Raw genomic sequence first — 20198 nt, 5'->3', positions numbered from 1 at the left:
GGTCATAACTGTTGACGATGCACGCACGCGCGTCATTTATCGTAGCATAAATGTACTATGCCTATAATCTTCCCAGGAGTGTACTCAACAACTTCACAAAGTTTCATGGCGATCGGATGAATGGTGTAGTAGCGCATAAAGGACAAACAGACACGCACGCAAATTCCGTACGTAAAATTTGGACGCTAATTCTTTGGCACTTAGAATTGAATAATCGAGTTGGGACCCATTAACTTTTCCTATTTATGACATAATCAATGCTCGTGCCAAATTTCATGTTTCTACAACATCGGGAACTGAGAGAATTAGTGGCAATGTTGGAAATCGAACGATCTACGTGGGGGGGCGTAACTGTTGATGACGCTCGCACGCGCGCCATTTATCATAGCATAATTGTACTATGCCTATAATCTTCCCAGGAGTGCACTCAACAACTTCCCAAAGTTTCATGGCGATTAGATGAATGGTGTAGTAGCGCATAAAGGACAAACAGACACGCACGCATACAGACATACATTCAATTTTATATATATAGATGAAACAAAAGAACAAGCGAGACAATCTGAGATAAACTGGGGAAGTTCGGAAGCAGAGAGAGAATATCATTTTACTGGAAGAGTAGTAGACGCTCGGAGCAAACTTCCAGCAGATGTGGTTGGAAAGTCAATGATAAATGAATTCCAGCTGCCGGGGTAAACAGAGACCGATCCTGAGAGAGAGATAAGAAGGAAACAATATAAGACTGGTTGGACCAGGGGATCTTCTGCCGTCCATCTTCAGGGTCTTTATATCTCACATGCCCAACTTTTATATCTACTGTCTCCTCCTCCAGTAGATACACAAACTTCCAGCAGACGTGGTTGGAAAGTCAACGACAAATGAATTCAAGCTGCCTGGGATAAGTTTAGATCTATCCTAAGGCTGGTTTTACATGGCCAAGATTCTGTCAGACGCACAAATCTCGCACGCATATGAACGCATTCTTTTGAATGTGGTCATACACATGGGTGTGCCCTCACATTGCCCATTGCTGTCAATGGGGCTGGCGGCAACATTGCACAGCATGCTAAGTGCATGCAAGTGCAATGTGTGGTTTCCCATTGAAAACAATGGGAAGCACTCTGTGATCCTACTTCCCCGAAGTGATGCATCCACGGCGAAATCCCATGTTGGCGAGCGCAATATCGAGCCGAATTTCATGGCCTGATATCGCACTCGCCCGTATGAAATTAGCCTAAGAGAGATAAAAAGGAAACAATATAAGGGCAGACGAGACAGACCATGTGAGCTTTTTCTGCCGTCATTCTTCTATGTTTCGGCCACCCCTTAGATGCAGTCAGTACTCACCACAGCATCCAAGTGTTTTGCAGGAGTGCCGTCCTCTGTGACTCCAGCATCCCCCCTCTCCCTGCAAGGTTTGGGACTTCTCTCTAGAAAAAGAATCACAAAATGTTTCAGTTGAGTTACTTCAGAGGAATACTTCTTTCACAACAGAGGTATTGACGGTTATTAAACACACTTGTAGCACAATATGCTTAACCCTTTCCAATGCAGTCTTAAGACATTATGATTTAAGGTTGTACGATGCTGGAAGACATCCGTCGGGGTTCTCTTACTGTATATTGCCAGCCTCTCTGCTGTTGGAGCCTATCCAACGTGTCACCTCATGCAGTACTGGCTTTAGCCAGCAGATAGCGCTGTTGTATAACAGCAGAAAAAGATTAAGCCCCCCTAGGAAAACCAGGATACAAATTGGATTGGGAAGGGTTAATGGTTGTTGGATATTCTTAACCCCGTAACGCCACTGGACGTAAATGTACATCCTGGTTGCGGGTTGCCTAACACAACAGGGCATACAGTTATGCCCTGGGGATAGCGCGAGTTTAGAAGAGATCCTGCGCTATTCGGCAACGGGAGCTGTATGTCACCGATAGGCGGCCTCCTGCTGCAACAGCGGGGGTGCATCGGGACAGCAACCCCTGCTGTTAACCCCTTCCCTGCCACAATCTACGTAGATCACGGCATGTAAATGGTTCACAGAGGGAGCACGCTCCCTCTGTGATGTCATCAGACTCCCGCGATGTAATCACGGAGACCCGACGGGTTGCCATTGCAACAGGACGCCAGATACAGGCGTCTGGCATTGCCAGTGCCTATGATCGCTAGAACAAGCGATAAGGCATTGCGGGAGAGAAGTCCTGCAATGCCTTATCATAGCGATCATTAGTGCAATTGTACAAGTCCCCCACAGGGGCATAAAAAGTGTAAAAGACATTTTTTAAACGTAAAATCCCACATATTTGGTATCGTCATATCCGTAACGATGTGTCCAATAAATTGAAAACACGTTTTATCCTGCACGGCAAAAAACGTAAAATAACCCCCATAAAAACAGGCAAAATGCTTATTTTTTTCCTTCCCAAAAAAACACAATAAAAGTGATTTAAAAAGCCGTGTGTACCCCTAAATAGTACCAATAAAAACTACATCTCATCTCGCAACAAATATGCCTTTACAGAACTCCATTGAGGGAAAAATAAATAAGTTATAGGACTTTGAGTGCAGCGATTAAGGGAAAAAAAATAATTAAAAAAAAGGGGGGTTTATTTCAGAAAAATGGAAAAGCCTGAAAAAAATAGGAATTTTTTTGGTAACATTGAATTGATGCGTTTTCTCTCCCTGCGATCATAAAAAAAATTAACAAACGCTTTACAATATAGTCTATGTACAAAAAAATGGTACCAATAAAAACTACAGTTCGCCGCGCAAAAAACAAGCCCTTATACGGCCGCACCGACGGAAAAATAAAGCAGTAATGGCTTTTGAAAAATGAAGATGAAAATCCGTGAAAAATCGTTGCGTTCTTAAGCCCAAAATAGGCCGTGTCATTAAGGGGTTAAAGGCATAATAGGTGTTTGTAAATAACACTTAAAAGTTGCAGAACACTTTTAATAACAGGAACAGTTTTGGCGCGGTCCCTGTTGGGGCTCTGGACCACTAACTACTCCAACAGACCCGCAGCCGGTTGCATCCAAAGTGACTGCTGTCCGTCCTTCTAAGCTGCTGTGGATTAAGGGGAAGCTATTTCCTGCCGCAGCCTATGAAGGATTCACCTACGGGGCTGCACCAATCACATTGGTGTACTGTCCTTTTAAGGTCCGCTCACTTCGGTTTGCATCAACAACAACCCAGTAGTACAACTGCAGCGGCGCTTCAGCCAATCATATTTTATCACTCAGTCCACTTTAACTACTTGTACTCAGGCCGGGCTCACACGGCGGTATGCGGAATCTGCTGTGAGTCCGGTCATTATAGGTGCATAATGTACTGCATACGCACACAGGCGGTCATACGTATGCGTAGTACACCTTTTTCTGTTAGTTTATATTTCCCACGCCTTCACTTAGTGATGAGACGGATACCCGCAGCCCCTACGTAATGCAATTGTGTATGATCTGCAGGTATGTCTGCGACCATAGGGAGCAATGGGTTCTATGTCGCGGATTCCATGGTAAAATAGAACCTTACGTAATTCCGACTGGCTAATGTGAGCGGAATGGTGTAATCCACTGCATTGGATTGACCAGCTACTGGCTTCTTGTACTATTATACTGCCAACACTCGTCACCATCCAACGTCTCCCTGGTCAACCGGACAGCTTTAAGTCATCCTCTGTGTGCGAACCGTGCAGGGGGAGAGGGAGCACAACACAGACAGAAGCTAGTGTACACTCACACTTACATCCAGGAGACCAAGCAGACATGTATTCATTCCATACAATAGTCACATATAGCGTCACGCTCCATTCGCATTCTGTGCACTGCGTTCTGCTGCAGGGCATCATCGCCATCTAGTGGACAAAACATCCCATTTTTCTGAATACAGTATTTGGAACTACGAGTGGAAAAAAGTCCATTTTAAAGAAATATTGCCCTGAGTACATTGCAACATTTGCAGGTGGGAATGATTTTCTGTGTATAGTTGCAGACATATCCAGCAGTCTAAGGCCTCATGTCCACGGGGAAATTCGGGCCCGCAGGAATTCGCGCGCAGAATCTCGCAGCGGATCCCTCCTGGCCCGCAGACATGAGGCCAGAAAATAGACTATACTTACCTCTCCGTACACTACGGGTCTCTCCTCTGTTGCGGCTGGATCTTCTTTCTTCAGCCTGGGGGATGAGCTCGGCATGCCGGCAGCGTGCCCCCCGCAATACGCCGTGGACCCGTTTTCTTTTTTAACTCCTGCATTCCCGCAGTCCATGGCACGCATGCAGTTACAGCTGCGTCCGTGATGCGGGTCCGGACGGGTGCCATCCGTATGGGAAAAACGCACGAAATGGAGCATGCTGCGGGTGCTTTCCTGCACGTGGATCCGTGCGCTGGGGAAAAATGACATGCGCAGGTATTTAGTTACCTGCAGGGGTCCAATAGTTTCCTATGGGCGCGGATCACATGTGCGGGAGACCCGCACGGTTATAGTAATTCCTTTTTGCCTGTGGACATTGGGCCTAAGGTATTTGTCTATCATGGCTCATATATTGTACGCATCATGGATTCCGCCGCTCGGTTGTCAGACGCAGAATAACCACCGACTTATAAGCACCTGCCCCTCCCCGCCCCTTGTCTGCAGCCAGCCAATGGGAGGGGTGGAGCAGGGCAGAGCTTAGTTCTGCAGCCACCCCGCCCCCTCCCATTGCAAGCAGCCGGAGGGGAGTAGAGAAAAGGGAGGGAGTTTAGCAGTCATGGTGCTAAACTTCCTCCCACCTCCCTTCTCCAGCCGCTGTCATTGGCTCCCATAGGAGTCTATGGCAGTGGTCATAGTCCGGCCGGTAGGATATTTCCAACCCAGCGCAAAAGCCTTTTACGCCGCAGGAATACACCTGTGTGATCTGATGCATTGGAATCCCATGCATCAGATGGTAGCATATATCGGCCAGCCATGAAAACGCCAGCCAATATACACTCATGTGAATAAGCCCTGAGGCTGAGAAATGGCAAGTGGGCGGATCATTTGTTTATTTAACCCATTAATGAACAGAGTATTTTAGACCTATATGACCAGACACTTTTTAGTCATCTTATGCTTGTGGGGGCTTAGCAGACTTTTTAATTGGGTTTCTAAAATTATTTTTTTTAATTTCCATGACATCTGGGGCTGCTTCCGATACATTGGTTTCTATTATTTCATTAGGGGTAATGTGTATAAAAGATTATTTTTTGTTGTTGTAAATTGTGTTTTAATTAAATCTACAGTAAAATAAGGCTGGGGTCACACTGGGCGTATTCCCGCCGGAAATCACGCGGTTTGGCCGCAGCAAAAACCGCGAGATTTCCGCCGGGAGAAGAGCCGCGGAAAAACCTGCGGCGGCTTTGAAGCAGTCCGGCCGATTGCTCTTCCGCTGTGGCCGGTGCTCCCATAGAGGAGAGCGCAGCCGTAACGGAAAGAAAAAAGAATGGACATGCTGCGGTCGGCAAAGCCGCGCCGCAGCCGCGGTTTCGGCCAGATTAACTGCAGCGGATTGGCCGTCCCGTGTGGACAAGATTTCTGAGAAAACTCATCCACATGGCTGGCTAATGCCGAGATTAGCGGCCGCAGGCGGATTCAGCGCACGGAAATTCCGTCCGGAATTTCCGCGGCAAATCTGCCCTGTGTGAATCCAGCCTTACGTCGATCCATGCAGGTTCAAAACATTAACTAGAACTTTTTGCACATTATAACATAAATATTTATATTCTTTTTTTGAACCGTCTCTTTTTGTTGAGAGAACATTTAGGATTTGAAGAGGCGAATAAATAAAGTTTATATAAACAAAGACAAGAAACAAAAAAATATATATAAAAAGTTTCCCATATTGTTTTGGTCATTTTGATGATATAACTAGTATAATCTTAGTTTAAGACTCTGGATTTGGTTTGTTGCCGATGGCTCAGCACATGTTGGAAGACATTTCGGACAAAACTAGATTCAACCCCAACTCATTTCAGTGGTTGACACTTTTTCTCCTTTCACTCGGTCACAAATGTTATCCAACTATTCCCTTTTCATTTGGACTTGTGTCGTTGGATCTTACAGCAGGAAAATATTTAAAGGGGTTATACCAAGATTGGAAGCCATGCCCTATCCATAGCGGATCGGTGGGGGTCTCTGCCAATCTCCAGAATGGGATTCACATAGCCTATTCTACTTGCCATTGCGGGGGGTCACTTCTATGCCTGCAGTGACGTCAGCATGAAGGGAGCCCTCCTGAGCATGTGCGGTCCGTGCTCCATTTGTTTAATGGGGCTGACAAAAATACTTGAGTGGAATCCGCTCAGGTGTCTCTGCAATCCCATGGAAAGTGAATGAAGTGCTTGTGCACCATTCAGTCTCCTCTTCACTGCAGGGGGTGCAGTAAGCCCAATGTGAGGGGGACAGGGGATATGGGACCCCTGATCAGGATTTCAGTAGGGGTCTCAGCACCCCCAGGGTGAGTTTGAGAAATCAAAGTGGCTCTGGAAAATCTTAAAAAGTGGCCCATGTTGTAGGTAGCCACAAATCAGCAGTAAGTGGGGCAAATAAGTAAGCTGGGGTCAGCAAATCACGAGCGGCAGCCACAGAGGTAGTAGGAGGGGAGAAGCCTATTTAGTGTGTATAGCTCACCGCAGCAAATTTACTATGAAGCACAGAACATGTTAGAACTGCAGGTATACATTAAGGCACCGCCTATTCTTAACGCGTTAAAGGGAGCCGGTCATTATTATTAAGTCCCATGAACTATGTTATGGGGCTTAAAGGTCAGGGAATAGGGAGCCCGGGGAGCAGTGCATCATATTCACCGGGTAGCCGTTTCCTGCACTGTGAAGTTTCAGACGGCTCTGTACAGCGGATGCCCCATTCATCTCTATGGGAGATCTCGCAGTCAGAGCTGTCGGAAAAGAGTCATGCTGTGTCTGTCAAAGGGACACAGCGCAGAAATTGGGCACCCAGTAGTATCAAACACAGCTCCTTGGACTCCCTGTTCACTCATAGCATAGTTTATGGGTCTCAAAGTTGATTACAGCTTCCCTCCATGACATCAATGAACATCATAGACCGGCTTGTATTTAGCCTCTTTGACACATTTATGTCATGAGTCCTGCGGCCGCCTGATCCCTGTGTTGACTGACAGCCAAGCTCTTACTCTAATGGCCAGGATTTGAAAAACTATTATTTTTGTTATATAACTCCCTGGATGCCATGGTCAATAGCGACCATGGCATCCAGATGGTTAGACAGAGGGCGGGAGCTCCCTTTGACCCCATTAACACCCCACAAATTCAATCACAGGATGCTAATTGGTAACCATGGCAACCACAGACCTGAGGAAAGACCCCCAGGTATGCCATGGCTGTATGACTATTACGATGAGTCTTCAATACCACCTAGTAGATTGCTTTGTAGTTTTAGACACACATGGAATAATTCTTTGCTATATACTGCGTATACTAAACATTGTGACGTCCCTGACCACATAATACCCCTAGTGTTGCTGAAAAAAACATATACAAAGACCATTATTACCACCCCTCTCCAATACAGTGACCGTATAGCAGTATTTACTAGATATACACTGGCACTCTGCAGACCGTATAAATGATTAGAGTATCATTATATCCAGTGATTACAGGTGACGTCTTCTCTGACTGGAGTCGTTCACTTTCCATTTCCCTTGATCTAACCCAGACCATCATGATGACTTCTACTGGTCACAGCAGGGGGTGGGGTTAGTACAGTTAGAACTGCTAGATCAGCCATAAGTACGAATAGCAACAAAACAAATTTAAAAAACAAAAAAATGATATAAATTGTATGACCACGAATGCACGAAGTCTGATTGGTAAAGTTGGGTGAGCTTGAAGCGAGAATGACTGATGAAAATTATGATATAGTCGGAATTACGGAAACATGGCTTGATGATAAGTGCGATTGGGCGGCGAATTTGCAGGGGTACAATCTCTTCAAAAGGGACGGAAGGAACCAGAAAGGGGGAGGGGTATGTCTGTACATCAAATCGATCTTGAAGCCGAGGCTACGGGAGAATGTAGGGGTAGGAGACGAACAGGTGGAATCTCTGTGGGTAGAAATACAGGGAGGAAACAATAACAAAATCCTGATAGGGGTCGTCTATAGACCACCAAAAGCAACAGAAGAAACTGAAAACTTACTACTAAGGCAGATAGAAGAGGTGTCAAACCGCAATGAAGTAATTATCATGGGGGACTTTAATTATCCGGATATAATATGGGAGAAGGAAACCTGCAAATCTCACAGGGGTGATAAGTTCTTGAGAGTAATTAAAGACAATTACCTGAACCAACTTGTGCAGGAACCAACAAGAGGGTGCAGGTTGAGGGGCACTTGGGGAACAGCGACCACAATATAATCAACTTCCAGCTGTCATTCAATAGGAAGCCTTATCAGGGAGTGACAAAGAAACTAAACTTTAGTAAAGCAAAATTTGATGAGCTTAGAACTACTATCGGTAACATTAATTGGGATAACATCCTCAAAAATAACGGTACAGAGGACAAATGGGAAAAGTTTAAAAGGATCCTAATCACCTCATGTGAGCAATTCATTCCCTTTAAAAATAAAAGAAACTCAACTAAAAGGAAACCAATGTGGCTCGACAAGACGGTAAGAGGGGCAATAAATGAAAAAAAGAAAGCGTTCAAACTACTAAAGCAAGAAGGCAGCGAAGAAGCGCTAAAATCATACAGGGAAAAAAACAAAATATGCAAACATAAGATCAAAACTGCCAAGGAGGAGGCGGAAAGACGGATCGCCAAAGAGAGCAAAAACAACCCGAAGCTATTTTTCAACTATATTAACAGCAAAAGGATTTGCAGGGAGAGCGCTGGCCCTTTAAAAAACAATGCAGGAGAAATCATTGATGATGACGAAGGGAAAGCAAATCTACTAAACAGTTTCTTCTCAAGTGTATTCACAAACGAAAAGGAAATGCCACACGAGATGCAGGGGAATAAAATAAACCCCTCACAAAACATCTCATACCTAATGCAGGAGGAGGTGCGGAAGCGTCTAAAGAAAACTAAAATTGATAAATCGCCAGGCCCAGATGGATTACACCCAAGGATACTAAGGGAACTAAGTGACGAGATAGCTAGGCCTCTATACCTAATATTTCTAGACACTATCAAGACCGGAGTAGTAACATTGGATTGGCGCATTGCCAACGTGGTTCCAATTTACAAAAAAGGGAGCAAAAGTGAGCCTGGTAACTACAGGCCAGTAAGTCTCACTTCAGTAATGGGAAAAATTTTCGAGGGGATTCTGAGAGACGCCATCGATGAGTACCTCAAGGAGAATAAGGTAATAACTCCTCACCAGCATGGATTCATGAAGGGTCGCTCATGTCAGACAAATCTGATTGTTTCTATGATGAAGTAAGCTCTAAGCTGGACCAGGGACAATCTATTGATCTCGTATATCTGGACTTCTCTAAAGCCTTTGACACCGTGCCACATAATAGGCTAATATACAAAATGAGGCAGCTCGGACTGGGCGAAAAAGTGTGTAATTGGGTAAAGAATTGGCTCAATGATAGAAAGCAGAGGGTGGTAATAAATGGTGCGTACTCTGATTGGATCATAGTCGCTAGCGGGGTGCCACAGGGTTCAGTATTAGGCCCCACTCTGTTCAACATATTTATCAACGACCTGATAGAGGGACTGCACAGCAAAATATCAATATTTGCAGATGACACAAAATTATACAATATAATTAATGCAACGGAGGACAATGTGCGGCTACAAACGGACCTGGATAAGCTGGGGGCTTGGGCAGAAAAATGGCAAATGAAGTTCAATGTTGAAAAATGTAAGACTATGCACATGGGCAGGAGAAACGGATGTCACCAATATTCACTTAATGGGGTACCGCTGGGGAAAAGTGATATGGAAAAGGATCTGGGGGTATTAGTGGATAATAGACTAAACTGGAGTAACCAATGCCAGTCAGCTGCTGCAAAGTCAAATAAAGTCTTGGGGTGCAATAAAAGTGGTATAGAGGCGAAGGACGAGAACATTATCCTTCCATTATATAAGGCACTTGTCAGGCCTCACATGGAATACTGCGTACAATTCTGGTCACCGGTGCTCAGGAAAGATGTTACAGTACTGGAAGGGGTTCAAAGAAGAGCAACTAAACTAATACATGGAATGAAGGGACTGGAATACCCAGAGAGGCACCAAAACTGGGACTATTTACTCTAGAAAAAAGAAGGTTAAGAGGCGATCAAATAACCATGTATAAGTACATGAGGGGACAATACAAGGATCTCTCCCATGATCTGTTTACACCCAGGACCACGACGGTAACAAGAGGACATCCGCTACGTTTAGAGGAAAGCAGTTTTCATCACCAACACAGAAAGGGGTTCTTTACTGTAAGAGCAGTTAGACTGTGGAACTCTCTGCCGGAGGAAGTGGTGATGGCAAAATCCATAGAGGAGTTTAAAAGGGGACTTGATGTCTTTCTGGAGAGGAAGGATATTACAGGATATAAATCTTAGGTTAATTGTTAATCCGGGTATACAGGCAGGTAGGAACTATTAGGGGTTGATCCAGGGAACAGTCTGATTGCCATTAGGGAGTCGGGAAGGAATTTTTTCCCCAAAAGGGCTAATTGGCTTCTGGCCCTGGGGTTTTTTGCCTTCCTCTGGATCAACACAGGAGGATAGACAGGCTGGACTAGATGGACATTGTCTTCATTCAGCCTTACATACTATGTTACTATGTTACAACATATCTCTGCAGAATTCAACACAAACGTCTTTGAGTTCTCAATTTTCCAAGGACCTTGGTTTGTTTTCCAAACTTATACATAATCTCCCTATGCAAAATGCCCAACTGGTAGTAAAGCCACCTTTGGAGACCCATACATTAATAGTATTCCCCATTTTGTACTCCCTGTAGGCCCCACACAGTAAGTGCCATTTGTTGTGCCCCGCACACAGTAAAAGTGCCCCCATTCAGTAATAATGCCCCATGTAGGCCTTTACTCAGTAGTAATGCCCCTCACAGGCCCCCATGCATTATTAATGCCCCAAATATGCCCTCACTCAGTAATATGTCTCCACTCAGTAACAATGCCCCTCAGAGACCCCTGCTTATTAATAATTCCACTCACAGGCCCCAGACCCCTCTTCCCCCTCCCACTCAATAACGGTGCCCTCATAGTCTCCAGACCCCCACAATGACATTTATATATAGCAAAATATAAACCTGTTATCTTCACCTGTGTCGCTCCTCCTGCTCTCAGCCTCTGCAGTCTGCACCTTGTTCACCTGCTCAGTTCCTGGTAGAATGATCATGTCATTGCTGTGGCCATTTCCTGGCAGCAACAATCACATGTTTGTCACATGATCGCCCTACTTGGAACTCAATGGGTGAACAGTGTGGCGCTGAGCACGGACCGCTGAGGCGGGGAGCAGGAGGAGCGACACACGTGAGTATAACAGTAGATTTCAAAAAATGTCTTCCTCTCCACCGGCCCAGAACTTGACCGGCCTACTGACAATTTTCCTGGAGAGTTGAAGGGCCAGTCCGCCCCGTCCCCACTGATCAGCAAGCTATCCCCTATTCTATACAGATGAAGATAACTTGCAATCTTAGTACAACCCTTCAAGCGTTTCCCCGGCTAGGACCACTTGCTGTGCATCATCACCTTTCAGAACAGGGCATCTAGTTTAACCCCTTTCCACTCCATGACGTACCGGTACGTCATGGGAGGCGAGTACTTTGCGCAAAATCACGTACCGGTACGTCATCGGGATAGCGCGAGATCATGACTGACCTTGCGCTATACCGCAGCGGGAGCCGGCTGTCAGTCCCAGCCGGCGTCCCGCTGCATCAGAGATGCCCCCCCCCCCCCCCCCCCCGCTGTTAACCCCATCTCTGCCGCAATCTTAGTAGATCGCGGCAGGGAAAGAGTTCACAGAGGAAGCGCGCTCCCTCTGTGTCTCCGGTCGGCTCTCGCGATGTTATCGCAAGAGCCCGGCCTGTCACCATGGCAACAGGACGCCAGACACTGGCGTCCTGTATTGCCAATGCCTATGATCGCTTTATAAGCGATAAGGCATGGCAGGGCAGTAGGTCTGCCATGCCTTATCACAGCGATCATAGGCACAGTGCTGCAAGTCCCTCAGAGCGGCTCAAATAGTTTTTTAAAAAGTAAAGAAAAATGTAAAAAAAAAGAAAAATGTAGAAAAAAACCTTTTTTGTGCTTTTTTTAATATTAGCATAAAAAAGGTAAAAAAAATTAAAACCCCACATATTTGGTATTGATGCGTCCCTAACGACTAGAGATGAGCGAACGTACTCGTCCGAGCTTGATGCTCGGGCGAATATTAGGGTGTTCGGGATGTTCGTTATTCGTAACGAACACCACACGATGTTCGGATGTTCGGGTTACTTTAACTTTCTTCCCTGAGAAATCATTTCTATATGCGCTCAATGGGGCCGGCGGCAACAGCGCCAACCCCATTGAGAACATATAGAAGACAAATCCTTCTTCTCTGCCACAGCTGTAACAGCTGTGACAGAGAAGAACGATGTTTGCCCATTGAATTCAATGGAACCGGCAATACAGCTGACTCCACTGAATGCAATGGGCTGCCGGCGTGCGCGGGGTGAATTGTCGGAAAGGGGTTAAATATATAAGCCCTTTCCTGCAATTCATCCAGAAATGTGTAAAAATAAAATATATATATATACTCACCTGGTGCCGACAGACGGAGTTCAGCGCGGCAGGCTGCAGTTCTCCTGAACTGCTCTGAACAGCTGTGAGTAGTATTCAGCAGCCGGGGATTTAAAATCCCCGCCTGCTGAATAAGATGCCTCTGAATGGTCACAGCCTGACCAATCAGAGGCCAGCCCTCACTCACACCCATTCATGAATTCATGAATGGGTGAGTGAGGGCTGCCTCTGATTGGCTCAGGGGCAGCTCTCCTGCCGTGCCACGAATAATGGCAGCTCAGCACTGGAGGAGTCTCACAATATTCTTCCCTCCATCCTCTTCCCTTTGCTCACCCCCCCTCTGCTCCTCTCCTCCTTACAAGTCCTGTCATGGCCACCTTCTTCCAGCTTCGCCTCCATCTGGCTCCTCTTTATTTCACCAAGACAGTAAAAGTCTTCATCACTAATAATGAAAATATTAAAATCATTGCTACAAAATATTATAATACAGAACTTACGATTTCATATATTCTGAAGACTTTACATCAAGCTCTGAACTTCCATTCTGTTTGTCTCTCTCCTCACTTCCCAGTTTAGAAGCCACAACCTGGCAGCCTCTATGCAGGCCAAGCGGAGCCCCGGGGCTTGGAATAGACAAACAGGATCTCCCATGTCATTTCTGTCACAGTCAAATTCAATGATTCACAGTTGATGTCTTTTTTTCTTCTTCTGCTCGGCCACAGTGAACATGCTGGGATATTCTTCACCGGAGTTTACGGCATTAACTTGTGCTTGAAGTCTAGGAAGCCGTCTTTATTCCTGTTATTATTACACCAGCCGGATGCGCCGTCTATATTTATATGCTGGGTCATTGTATATATTGGGTATTTATGAGACTAAAAGAGTTATAAACCATAAGGTATGCAAGTAGGGGATGGAAAAGTCCCTCCACAGCACCACCTATGAGAAGAGGACTTCCCTATAAGTCAATGTTAAGCCTTTCAACAGGCCTTGAGAACTTGACTAAGGATATACGTTTTCTCTAGAAGGAAGAGACACTCATCTGCAAGCGGTTTTGAGGTTTTTGCCCCTCATCAGTGCAGAGCAGGGTACTATTTGGCTGGGTGAGAAGCCTTTAACATGGGTGTGGGCAAGATAAAGTTCCTCCTTGAGCCAGGCCTGTCACCCAGCCAACCAGTACCCTGCTCTGCACTGATTAGACCCCAAAACAGCCTGTTTGCAGATAAGCATATTTTCTTTCCTGGAGAAAACTCTGGTTTTGACTTATATCCTCAGTCTTGTTGTTTTGGCCTGTTGAAAGGTCCAATATTGATTTATAGGGAAGTCACCTTCCCATAGGTGGCGCTGTGGAGGTACTCTTCACATCTCTACTCTGTTTCCCAGAAAATAAGGCCTGTGCTGAAAATGAGCCCTACCATGATTTTTCGGGGAGACTTAAAATACAGGCCCTACCCAAAAAATAAGCTCTAGCTGCTTAAAAAAAAAAGGAATACTTAGCTAACAGGCTCGGGCTAGTCCTGTGGGTCCTGCAGTCATCATTCACCCACAGAAGATCACTTTCTGGTTACGGGATTCATAAATCCCACCTCCAGGAAGACATCCCTCTGATTGGTTTCCAAGCGCTGCCCAGCCAATCAATGCAGCGGTCGAAGAACCAATCACAGCCATCGCGTTGTGGAGACAGGATTTATGAATTGGCCAATTAATGCCGCGGCTCAATGCATCAGAGCTCTTGAGGTCAGAGGGAGGGACCTGGACCAAGCCTGCTAAAAACAATAAGACATTCCCCGAAAATAAGACCTAGTTCCTCTTTTGGGGCAAAAATAAATATAAGACAGGGTCTTATGTTCTGGGAACCACATTATTTGCACACTTTTTGCCCAGGGAACATTTCATTGCCTATATAAGACTCCCTACGCCAACTTGGCGCTCTCCTCAAGGAGAAACTATTTTCCCCTAGACCTGTAGTGGCGAACCTATGGCACACATACCAGAGGGGGCACGTAGAGCACTCTCTGTGGGCACACACACCGATGGCTGCTCACCATGAAAGGGATTACTAGCCAGGGCGCTGCGGCTCCCAGGCTGGTAATCACTCAGTGGCACTGTATGGGTGCACACACTGACAGCAGTGTGTGCACCCTGGATTCTCCTCCCCTGACCATTCCTTCTTGGTTCTGCAGGTGGAGAGGAGAAGGGAGGAGGAGTCCGGGTGCATACATTTCCGCCCGCAGCAGTGCTGAGCAGCGGAGTAATGGCGCTTCAACGACAAGAAGGAGGTAAGTATATGGGTTTCAGGGGGGGGGGGCTATCACTACTGATGCTGATATAGGGGACACTATTAGTAATAATATTCCCAATATCGATTCCAGTAGTAATATTATTACTATCGAGGCTTATATAGGGGACACTTACTACCACTGTGGGGGGCACTTACTACTAAGGGCACTGTGGGGGACACTATTACTACTAAGGCCAACATAGGGGACACTATTACTACTGAGACCATTTGGGGGGCCCTATTACTACTGGTGCCAATCTGCACTTGGCATCATACCTCAAGCTAGTTTATTTGGGATTCACATGGAGTGGAATTGCCACGGACTCTCCGCACGGATAATCCGCTGCATTTACAGTAGCAGCAAAGTGGACATCTCCATTGCAGAATTCACCCGTCTCAAAGAGGGGGGTGAATTCTTCACAGGAATTCTTGATGAAACCCACTTCAAAACCTGCGCCAAATGGTGCAGCTTTGGAGGCAGGCTTTCTACGGCTGATGTGCAGTGGAATCCGCCCCGTGTGAACCCAGACTAAAGCTAACTTCACACAGGTGAGTGTGATATTGTGCTGCGATTCGTGATATTGTGCTCACCAACATGCAATTTTCCCATGGATGCAAGGCATTTTTATATCAAGACCGCCTCACATCACTTCAGAACCAGAAGCTGGGGAGCCCTGACAGCGGAAAGCCTTCGGAGGAGGTGAGGGGGAGCGCCGCATAGCATGAAATCAGTTACAGGTACGCAGCCGATTTGCAGTCAAAAACCGCAACAATTATTCCCCTGTGCTCCAGCTAGGCAAAAAATACATGGCGTTCCTACCCATCTATTTTGAAATGACCCGGTCCTTTTTATAATGACAGAGGTAAAATCATCCATCGTGATAAGCCCCGCCCCCTGACGTGTTCGCACTTTGCAATAAATAAGTGGGTTTTAAGTTGCAGTTTGGGCACTCAGAATGTAAAAGGTTCCCCATCACTGCCCTAGGCCATAAGGTGAATTCCAAATGATTAATAAGTTTTGTGTAACAACTGAGTATATACCATACTTATTGAGAAAATGACCAAATCTGGGATTAACAAGGCAACTGTTAGGTGGATTCACAACTGGCTGAATGATCATACTCAGAGTGGTCATAAATGGCTGTACATCCAAGTGGAAGAATGTATCAAGTGGGGACCACAAGGCTCTGTCCCAGGCCCAGTGTTGGGCAACATTTTATAAATGACCCCGAGGAGTATTCAAAAAGATCTAGAAAAGCTTGAACAGTGGGCGGCGACTAACAGAATGGTATTAAACAAGGAGAAATGCAAAGTCCTACATCTGAAAAAAGCAAATACAGAATGGGAGGAATTAAGGTAAACTGCAGCACATTTAAAAAAGACTTGGGTATACTAAAAGATCACTGAACATGAGCCAACAATGTGATGCAGCAGCCAAAAAGGCAAACACAATTCTGGGATGTATTAAGAGAAGCATAGAGTCTAGATCATGTGAGGTCATTATCCCCCTCTACTCTTCCTTAGTCAGACCTCATCTGGAATACTGTGTCCAGTTCTGGGCACCCAACTTTAAAAAAGACATCAACAAACTGTAGCAAGTTCAGAGAAGAGTTACCAAGATGGTGAGCGGTTTGCAAATCATGTCCTATGAGGAACGGTTAAAGGATCTGGGAATGTTTAGCTTGTAAAAAAGCAAGCTGAGAGGAAACGTAATAGCTGTCTACAAATATCTGAAGGGCTGTCACAGTGCAGAGGGAGCAGCCCTATTCTCATCTGCACAAGGAAAGACTAGAAGCAATGGGATGAAACTGAAAGGGAGGAGACACAGATTAGATATTAGACAGTGAGGGGGATCAATGAGTGGAACAGGTTGCCATGGGAAGTGGTGAGTTCTCCTTCAATAGAAGTCTTCAGAAGCAGGACAGACATCAGTCTGGGATGATTTAGTGACTCCTGCACTGAGCAGGGGGTTGGACCAGATGACCCTGGAAGTCCCTTTCAACTCTACCATTCTAGCATTCTATGAGTTTTTGTGGCCCCGGACGTCTCTCCAGATCTACTGGATTGCAGACAAAGGACTATACACGCATACTATGTATTGCTTGAGAAAGGCATGTATATGTAATGCCGAAACGCGTTGCAATAAAACTTTGCATTTAATCTACGGAGTATTACACTCAAAAAGTTGAAGTAATACTACCCCTAAGTCCACATTGAGTGCGGGGCGCACCTTTTTTTAGCTCTTTATCAGTACCCTTGTTAAAAACTCCTGGTAATCCAGAACATGAGTCAACAATGTGATGCAGCAGCCAAAAAGGCAAACACAATTCTGGGATGTATTAAGAGAAGCATAGAGTCTAGATCACGTGCGGTCATTATCCCCCTCTACTCTTCCTTAGTCAGACCTCATCTGGAATACCGTGTTCAGTTCTTGGCACCCCGCTTTTAAAAAGACAGACAAACTGAAGCAAGTTCGTAGAAGAGTTACCAAGATGGTGAGCGGTCTGCAAATTATGTCCTATGAGGAACGGTTAAAGGATCTGGGAATGTTTAGCTTGCAGAAGAGAAGGCTGAGAGGAGACTTAATAGCGGTCTACAAATATCTGAAAGGCTGTCACAGTGCAGAGGGAGCAGCCCTATTCTCATTTGCACAAGGAAAGACTAGAAGCAATGGGATGAAACTGAAAGGGTGGAGACACAGATTAGATATTAGACAGTGAGGGTGATCAATGAGTGGAACAGGTTACAACGGGAGATGGTGAGTTCTCCTACAATGGAAATGTTCAAACAAAGGCTGGACAAATATCTGTCTGGGATGATTTAGTGAATCCTGCACTGAGCAGGGGGTTGGACCAGATCACCCCGGAGGTCCCGATGACTCTGGAGGTCCCTTCCAACTCTACCAATCTATGATTCTATGATATGAAACTAATTATTTAACCTCCTTGCAGCAAGACCTTATAGGGTTAACTGTGTTGGAGTGCGGTTATAAGTGCAGGTTTTACAATGCAGTTTTTGAAGCCAACAGGTTTGGAGCAAAGAAGGAGAGAATGTATTGCGGCCTGAGAATACTGCGACACTCTCTCAATTCTATCCCTGGTTTTGGCATCACCCGAAAGGTGGAGAATGAGGGAATGTTCCCGACATTTACTCCACTTACTTCTGCAATTCATTGTAAGCACAAACACTTAAAGGGATCCTTCACACGGGCCAGAATTACGCGGCAGGACGCAGCCGAATCCGCAACTGCAGAATTCCACACCAAAGTCCGCAGGTCTGAGGGCTCCTGCATATAAGTGTATGCATATATACGCATGACGTGGTTGTGTTGTGAACGGAGCGCTATTACATGCTTTCGCACATTCTATTGTGCTCTCTGTGCCCATCCACATCAGTTAATGAAAATCATGGCAGTTCGGCCAAATGCCCACAGCCGGGTTGGATTATGACTGCAAGATCTTGCAGTGGAATCAGACCCTGTGCCCTGGCGGTGCCCACCGCGTACCTGTCATGTTGTCTTCTCCGTGCTCAGCGGACGTGCCAGCTGACAAGCCACTGCACATGCGCAGTGCAGAAAATGACACGCCGGTGATGACACAGATGTGTGGCGACTCGCGTGATGGCGTGATGGACGGCTTCTGTTGACTGCAATGGAAGCTGTCTGTGCAGGCCCGCACTAGAATAGGACATGCTGTGGGCATGGAAAAGCGTTTTGCAAAGTATGTCTATGGGCAGTATTTGCCGTGTGCACTGGGCCCTACACAGTGATACTGAGGATGAGACTGCTTCATACATTAGCTTATGTGATCTGTGCGCTTGGCATGGCTTATATTAACACTTTTCTGCATCACATTTTTTGTGCTACTTTGTATATTTTTGATACTAATGTTACTAGGCCTAGTGCCCGCGACCGTGAGGGGGTCCGCAAGCGGAGTCCGTCACGGCGCCCCCCCAAAGACCCCATACTCACCTCCGGATCCGGTGCCCGACGTCCCGCATCCTGTACCGGCGCACATGCGCAGTACAGTGCATGACGGCAGCATCATACGACACGCCCACAGTGTCACATGACGCGGTTGTCGGGCAGGGAAGCGTGTTCACGCTATCAATTACAGACAGACAGAGTTACTTTCGCATTTATAGTCTTCGTATGTGTTTGCGTTACTCTATGGGGGATCCAGCACTGTTTTCGGGAGTCCATGACTCCTGCGGTACATTATTAGGGCAGCTCTGATGCCGCTTCCATGGGATTATTCTTTGCCCAAAACATGAGATTTCTTCCAGCGCTCACATGAAGTAAAAGCAAAACTCTTATTGTAGCTTCCTTAAAGACATCCTTATTAGAGATAAGCGAGCATACTTGCTAAGGCACATTCCTCGAGCGAGTAGTGCCTTAGCCGGGTATCTCCCCGCTCCTCTCTAAAGATTCGGGGGCCGGCGGCTGGCGGGGAGCGGCGGGGGAGAGCGGGGAGGAACGGAGGGGAGATTTCTCTCTCCCTCTCTCCCCCCCGCTCCCCGCCGCAACTCACCTGTCACCAGCGCCGGCCCCCGAATCTTTAGAGACGAGCGGGGAGATACTCGGCTAAGGCACTACTCGCTCGAGTAATGTGCCTTAGCGAGTATACTCGCTCATCTCTAATCCTCATAGAAGCAGAAAGAGAAAAAGGGGAACGCTTCCATCCTCCAAGCCTCCCTCGCCGGGTTCCTCCAGATGTCATTCCCAACCCCGTGCCTCACTTCTCCCCACATGGTGAATAATCAACCAATCACATCAAGGCTGGATTCACACAAACGTATTTGTGCAGAGTTTTGCGCACACAATGCGCAGTCAATAGAACGCATTGCTTTCTACTGTTCCGCTCACATAAGTGTATTTTGCAGCGTTCTCTATCTTCCTGCACATTTGCGCACAAATTGAGCTAATTACACCGATTTCCAGTTTCAATGAATGGGGGCACGGATGTGTGTATTTTTGCAAGCGCAAATGGGCATGATTTGCGCAAGTGAAAAATACAGAAAAAAAAACATGCACATATATGCGCAAATACGCAACGCCCAATGTGCGAATATGTGGCTAAAATGCGCAGGTAAATGCGCTTATATCCTAAGGATACAGATGACCTCAAATCACCATGTTCTGCTAGTAGATGCTAACGCAAATCATCAGTAAGGTCTCCA

This window comes from Eleutherodactylus coqui, chromosome 9 (assembly GCF_035609145.1).
Source record: "Eleutherodactylus coqui strain aEleCoq1 chromosome 9, aEleCoq1.hap1, whole genome shotgun sequence".
NCBI lineage: Eukaryota > Metazoa > Chordata > Amphibia > Anura > Eleutherodactylidae > Eleutherodactylus > Eleutherodactylus coqui.
The sequence above is the reverse complement of the archived record's forward strand: the minus strand, read 5'-3'. Positions refer to the sequence as shown.